The sequence below is a fragment of the Zonotrichia albicollis genome, chromosome W (genome assembly GCF_047830755.1).
Source record: "Zonotrichia albicollis isolate bZonAlb1 chromosome W, bZonAlb1.hap1, whole genome shotgun sequence".
In the NCBI taxonomy this organism is placed as follows: Eukaryota; Metazoa; Chordata; class Aves; order Passeriformes; family Passerellidae; genus Zonotrichia; species Zonotrichia albicollis.
In genome coordinates this window covers 17,164,634-17,172,113 of record NC_133859.1, presented here as the reverse complement: position 1 = coordinate 17,172,113, position 7,480 = coordinate 17,164,634, and positions in this window count along the sequence as shown.

Here is a 7,480-nt window from a genome sequence, read left to right as displayed (position 1 = left end):
TAGCGGTGTGAGCTTCTGTTCTTTCGTGTCCTATAGTGACACAGTAGAAAGAAATAGCAGGCAAAGGGGGCATGGAAAATAAAAAAAAGCGTAATTAAATATTGCTCCCATTGGTGACCCTTATATCACCTAGAGGAAGGGTCAAGATGGCCTCCTACAGGTACATTGAAATGTACTACCCTGTTACAGCTAATGTTGTTTAGACCGAAGGAAGGGAAATGGGAGGAAGTTTCTTATTGTGATATGTTCTTCTCCCTCTGAAATAACCTTGATTGGCAAAGGGACTGTGGCATCAGGGCCCCCTCTGACCCCCTCGTTCTGGCTCTTGAAAGAGAAAACAGAAGCAAAATGGGAGAATTTAAACTGTGCTGCTCAGCCTGTAGCATAAGACAGAGATGCACCAGGACAGATAAAGTTTATCAGGCAGCACTAGAGGAACAAGAACAAGATCTGGGCAACCTTTTTAGCCCTCACTTGGGAGGGCAGGGGGGAAGGGTTAGAGACTTGGGAGGGGCATCAGCACCACCTACTCCACCTACACCACCTACTCCACCTATCCCACCTATTCCTACTACTCCACCTATTCCACCCATTCCTCCTATTACTCCTACTCCTACTCCTACTCCTACTCCTTCTCCTCCTTTGGAGAAGAAACCAGTTCCAACCCCTCCAGGCAGCCCAATTGCATCCCGAACCAGAGGACAAATACTGCAGGCCCCTTTACAGGAGACAGTGATACCAGGCAGAGGAAAGATATTGCTTAAGGTGCCCGTCTCCACCCTTGATTTGGAAGCATGGGAAAGGGTTGCGGGAGATTACCAAAATGACCCAGTAAACACTACTAAACATCTACGATACATTATGAAGCAGCACAATCCAGATCGGGATGATATTCAATTGTTATTAGACGCATTGACTGAAACAGAAAAACAGTTGGTTTTCAAAACAGCAGGGGACCTGGTAGCAGACCACTTTAGACAACAACAAGTGGATCTAAAGGAACATTTTCCACTTCAGGATCCAGGCTGGAACCCAAACCAACCAGCAGAAAGACAGAGGCTAAAGAATTATCAGGATTGAATTATATTGGCAGTGGAAAGAGCAATGCCTAAAATTATAAAGTGGTCAGCTTTATATGCTATTAAACAGAGAACCTTGGAAACCCCAACAGAGTTCCTAGACCTCCTGAGGAACACAATGCAACGCTGTACATCACTGGACCCTGCATCTGATGTGGGGATACAACAACTAGTTAATCTATTTTTAGGACAGTCCATGGGGGATATTAGGCGCAAACTCCAAAGAATTTGAGAAGAAGATGCATGGAACTTAGAAACTTTATTGGGGGAGGCTTGGAGAGTGTCTAGCAACAGAGAAGAGGGGTATGAACGAGGGACAAAAAACTTAATAGCAACAGTGCAGGAGGAACGTGTCCCGTTCTCGGCTGTTTTTGATGGCCTAGAAAGGCTCGGGATAGCCTTGGGGGCAGCCCGCGCTCCAAAGGACGAAAGGAGTCTTCAGGTTTTTTCGGTCTTCAGTGTTTATTAATTTTTTATCTACAATATCTTCTCTCAGCCCGACAGAGGTCCGCACAGCACGTCAACCATGAGCACACTGCGTGCCCTCGGGGCGGTCAGTTATCTTTATACCCAAAACTACGTATAAGATATTTACCTTTTCCCCCCAATACCTTTCACCCTTATTGACAAGTGCACTTTTAATAAGAACCAATCTCAAAGTGCCACCACCACCACAAAAGATGGAAGACAAGAAGAAGAAGAAGAAGAAGAAGGACAGGACACGCCCCAATTCCTCCATCTTGTCTCCCTAACACCCCCCCTGTACCGAAATTCTAAACCCTGTGTTTCGCACCATAACTAATCAATCTCTTCACCATTTATCCCCTGTGATTCTCCCATCCTCATACAGGTGATGTTTCCTGTGCTGGGTCAAAGTCCAACCACCAGACACTTCTGGCCACGTTCCAGGACCTCCGAGCCCCCCAAGGGTTGTCTCGGTGTCTCAGCACATCAGGACTGCTGTGCTGAGATCCCACAGGAACGGAAAGAAAAACATGAAAGCGGGCAAGGACCGCCCAGGCAAGGCACTCCTCGATTAGGCAGAAATCAATATGCAAACTGAAAGAAACAAGGCCATTGGAAGAAGGACTGTCCAGAATGGAAACAGAATGCTCAAGGGAATCAAAGAAGAGGGGTTGTTGCCCATGTGCAAGAAGATTAGGGGGGACAGGAGTAGACTACCCCAGCAGGCCCTCTAGTTGTAAATCTGAAGCTGGGGGAAATGGAAAAAGAAGTAAAATTTCTAGTGGACACTGGGGCAAGGTACTCAGTTCTAAATACAGCCTTAATGCCCATAGGGGATGATTATGCTATGGTTATGGGAGCGACTGACCAAACTGAAAAGGCATTTTTCTTTAGGCCGCTAAAATACAAACTGGGAAAGCAGTGGGGGATCCACAAATTTCTATATATGCTCAACTCCCCATAGCCACTTTTGGGCAGAGATATCCTGGGATATAATTACAGGCAACTATTGCATTTAAAAATGGGGACATGACTCTGGAGGTAAATGATCAAAAGTATGTAGAAATATTGAGTTTGATATTAACTACTAGCGAAGTCACGAGGCCAACTGAAATTGATGAAGAGATAATGAATCAGGTATTCCCTGAGGTATGGGCCTCTGATGTACCAGGGAGAGCAAAAAATGCTCCCCCTATTCAGATCAGGCTAAAAGAGGGAAAGCAACCTGTCAGGGTTAAACCGTATCTCTTCAGGAGGGAGAATAAGGAAGAAATTAGCCATAAAATTGAGAATTTTTTGTGTCTAGGATATTTAAAAGAATGTCAATCTCTTTTTATAGCCCTATCCTACCTGTCCGCAAACCTGAGTGGTCATACCGATTAGTACAGGATCTGTGAGCTGTGAACAAGGTAACTGAGGATCTGTATCCTGTGGTGGCCAATCCCTACACATTATTAACTTGCTTAACACCTGAACTAACTTGGTTTACCGTTTTAGATGTAAAAGATGCCTTCTTTTGCCTTCCTTTCCACGAAGTCAGCCAGAAAATTTTCGCATTTGAATGAGAAAGTCCTAAAAGTGGGCAAAGAACTCAACTTACATGGACAAGACTCCCACAAGGATTTAAAAACTCACCCGCTTTTTCTGGAGAACAACTTGCAAAGGAATTAGAGACCTGGGAAGCCCCTCCAGAGGAAGGGAAGCTGCTACAGTATGAAGATGACGTCCAGATAGCCACATGGGCAAGGGAAGCATGCGTGGCCTGGACAGTAAGCCTCTTGAACTTTCTGGGGCTCCAATGGTACAGGGTTTCAAAGAAAAAAGCCCAAGTTGTAAAACAGAAAGTAACTTATCTGGGTTACGAAGTCAGTGCTGGACAGCGTACCCTGGGCCAAAGCCGGAAAGAGGCAATATGCCAGACCCAAGAAACCTCAGACTGCAAAAGAACTATGAACTTTCCTGGGGATGGCGGGGTGGTGCAGGTTATGGATCTATAACTATGGACTGTTTGTTAAGCCCTCATATGAACTTATTGCAACTGAAAGCAGGGACATCCAATGTACAAAGGAAGCTGTGCAGGCTTTCAACCAACTGAACAAAGCTCTCATGTCAGCTCCAGCCCTGGGATTGCCAGACGTGTGTAAGCCTTTCCTTTTGTTCTCCCATGAGAAGCAAAGAATCGCCTTGGGAATATTAGCACAGGACCTTGGCCCATACTGTAGAGCAGTTGCTTACTTCTCTAAGCAATTGGATGCAGCAGCTAAAGGGCAGCCTGGATGTCTCAAAGAGGTTGCAGCAGTTGTACTGAACATCCAAGATGCACGTAAATTCACCCTGGGCCAGAAAATGACTGTGTTAGTGTCTCACACGGTGTCTGCAGTGCTAGAGGTGAAAGGCGGGCATTGGCTTTCCCCACAACAATTCCTGAGATACCAAGCAATTATGATGGAGCAAGATGATGTGGAGATAGTGGTGACTAACACTGTCAATCCAGCCTCCTTCCTCAGTGGAAACCAAGGGGAGCCAGTGGAACACGACTGCCTGGAGACTATTGAGGCCACCTATTCCAGCCACCCTGACTTGAAGGACATCCCTCTCGAGAATGCAGAAATCTGGTTCTGGTTCACTGATGGAAGCAGTTATGTCATCAGCGGAAAACGACACGCCGAGTACGCAATTAGTACCTGCAAGGAGGTAACAGAATCTGGGCCTCTGCCAATGAATACCTCTGCACAAAAGGCCGAGATAGTTGCTCTAACTCGGGCCTTGGAATTGGCAAAAGGGAAAGAAATAAAAACATATATGGACTCAAAGTATACATTTGGAGTAGTGCATGCTCATGGAGCCATTTGAAAAGAGAGAGGACTGCTGAACTCTCAAGGGAACAACATTAAATATGCATCAGAAATACTGCTACTTCTAGAGGCAGTCCAGTTGCCAGAGAAAGTAGCAATCATGCACATTAAGGCACATCAGAAGATAAACTCAGAATTGGAAGAAGAGAACGAGCTGGTGGACAGGGAAGCAAAAGAAGCAGCAAAAATTGTGGTAATAACTGAGGCAGCCCTGATTCCAGAGAGGCAAATTTCCCTCGAAGGTAAGCCAAAATGCAACAAATTAGACAAAAAAATTGATCCATGAGCAGAAAGGAGACTATAACCAAGAGGGATGGGCCACCATAGAAGGAAAATTAGTTATACCCTCCTATTTATTATGGTCCCTAATAAGGGAGGAACACCAGAAAACACATTGGGGAATTGATGCTCTATATAAATATCTAAACAAAAGGATCATAGCTAGACATTTACGAGCCACTAACACCCAAGTGACTTGACAATGTGACCTGTGCCTCCAGACCAACCCAAGAATATTCCCAAAACTTGGTCAGATTGGGAAGGGTCATGGGCCTGGGCAGCAATGGCAGATGGATTTCATGAAATTGTCAAGCAAAGGGGGTATAAGTTTTTACTGGTGCTAACAGATACCTTTTCAGGATGGCCAGAAGCATTCCCCACCAGGACTTCTGCCTTGGTTTAGAAAGACAGGTGCCTGCTAAGGAAGGCAAGAGACTTTGCTGAAATGGAGAAAATGACCCCCCCCCCCCCCGCCCCCTTCCAAATTGCTATAAATTTTAAATTAAGGGGCTCTCAGGCAACAAATATGGGAGCAGGAAATAAGAGTTCTTTAATGGGGAAGAAAATAAAAGGATAAAATAAACAGTGCAGTAAACTAAAACAATACTGACAGAGTAAGAACACAACCTGACACCCTGTTGGTCAGGGTGTTGGTGGCAGTCATATTGGAAACGTGGCTGCAGTCCTCCTGAAGTGTCGGGTGTGGTTCTGCTGGAGCAGGGATCCTGTAGAAAATGGTGTAGTCTTCCTCTGATGATCCACTGGAAGAAGAGGCAGCTGCTGTTCCTCTGGGAAATCCAGTGGAGAAGCTGTGCTGGTATTCCAGAATCTCCAGATTATATCTGGGTAGCAATGCTTGGCTCGTCCCTCTGGGCGGAGCATCTCACAATGGGATGCTATAGTTCTTATCAGTCATGCAGTGACATTCAATAGCTTGTAATCAGCAGATGTCCCCTCCCAAGGGAGGAGTGATTGTGATCACTCAGAGAGAGATAAGGAAAACTGCCCACTTGACAAAAGACAACTGCCATAGAGATGGTAATAGAATACATCTTGCCTTGCAATTTGGAACAACTTCTAAAGCTCAGGAGGTAACTAAGGTATTGGTACAGGAAATCATATCACGCTTTGGAGTCCCGGCCACAATCTCCTCAGATAGAGGACCACATTTTATCGCAAAATTAGTGCAAAAAGTTAGCCAATACTTGGGCATAGACTGGGAACTTTACACCCCATATAACCCACAATCAAGTGGTCAGGTAGAGAAAATTAATCACTTGATCAAACAACAAATTGTACGACTGGGACAAGAGGCTAATTTGCCATGGCCTCAATCCCTCCCATTAGCACTGTTGCAGATTTGAACCAAACCCAGGACTAAGGAAAAGCTAAGTCCCTTTCAATTGCTTTATGGGAGACCATATAGGGTGCAGAAGGGAATGTCTGCCCAGGACGTATCGCTAACCTCCTATATGATCGCTCTAAATAAACAACTTAAAGCAAATGAAAAATATGTGGCTGGAACTAGGGGTACAGGTCTCAATACACCAGTACATGACGTACAACCTAGAGACTATGTATATGTTAAGTCTCTTACAGAGAAGGCCCTGGAACCACAATGGGAGGGACCGTACCAAGTGCTCCTTACTACCTTCACTGCAATCAAGATTGAGGAACAAAGTGCTTGGATCCACCACAGCCGGGTTAAGAAAGCTCCAGAAGCCACTTGGAGAATCACACCAAGTGACTGTGAACTGAAACTGAAACTTACCCGGACAAAAATAGACAGTGGCCCTTGTACCCTGGGACAACTTATAATAATTGCTCCCAGTGTCAAAAAAGCAATCGAAAAGAAAAATAGAAAAATAAGATCTTCCTTAGGGCATCATTATGACAGCAACTGCAGTAGTGAGTTTCACCCCTGGAACTCTGTAAAATCAATTGTTACAAGCATTTTTTTTTGCCTCAGTTAACTTCTGCAGTTGCATTGAAACAGTTAAACAAATTAGGATGTTGGCTCAGTAAAGAAGTAAATGCCACCTCTGCCATAATTAGATTTGCTGACAGATGAGGAGGCAGTCAGACATGCCACTTCACAAAATAGAGCTACTATTGACTTTCTTTTACTAGCACATGGGCATGGTTGTGAAGATTTTGAAGGACTGTGTTGTATGAATTTGTCTGATCATTCAACTTCCATTCATAAACAGCTGTGAAACGTAAGAGATTTAGCTAACCAAATTACAACAGATGAACCATCTTGGTTAGACTGTTTGATGGTTGGAACTTTGTACCTTGGCTGAAGGAACTGTGTAAGTTAGGCTTGATTGTGTTAGTGGTGATAATTGTGATCATGGTAGTGGTACCCTGTGCACTTCAATGTGTGCAGAGAATGATGAATAAGACAGTTTCACGCATCTTTTTTGTTCATCAGAACAAAAGTCCTGTCTCCACAGATGAGTCAAATTCCTTTAGGAAATCGAATTGGAAGTTTGTTAAAACGATCTGTATGAGGTTCATCATATGTAAGGAGCTTAGTTTGATAACACCAAGAAGTCATATTACTATAAGCTGGGTGATAAGGAGTAACATTTAAATGTGGCCCATTTTTTCCTACAAAATGAAACAAATAACAAGTGTCCCTAGTTGATGAGCCTAAAATTTCTAATTCTTGAAAGTCAGATTTATCAACTTTAAAATTATTAATATAAGTTGGGTGTCTCGGGCTGAGAGTTGGGGAAATGTGATGATCATCATAAGCAAATATTTCTCAAAAGTAACATTATCAAAACCTTCTGGGAA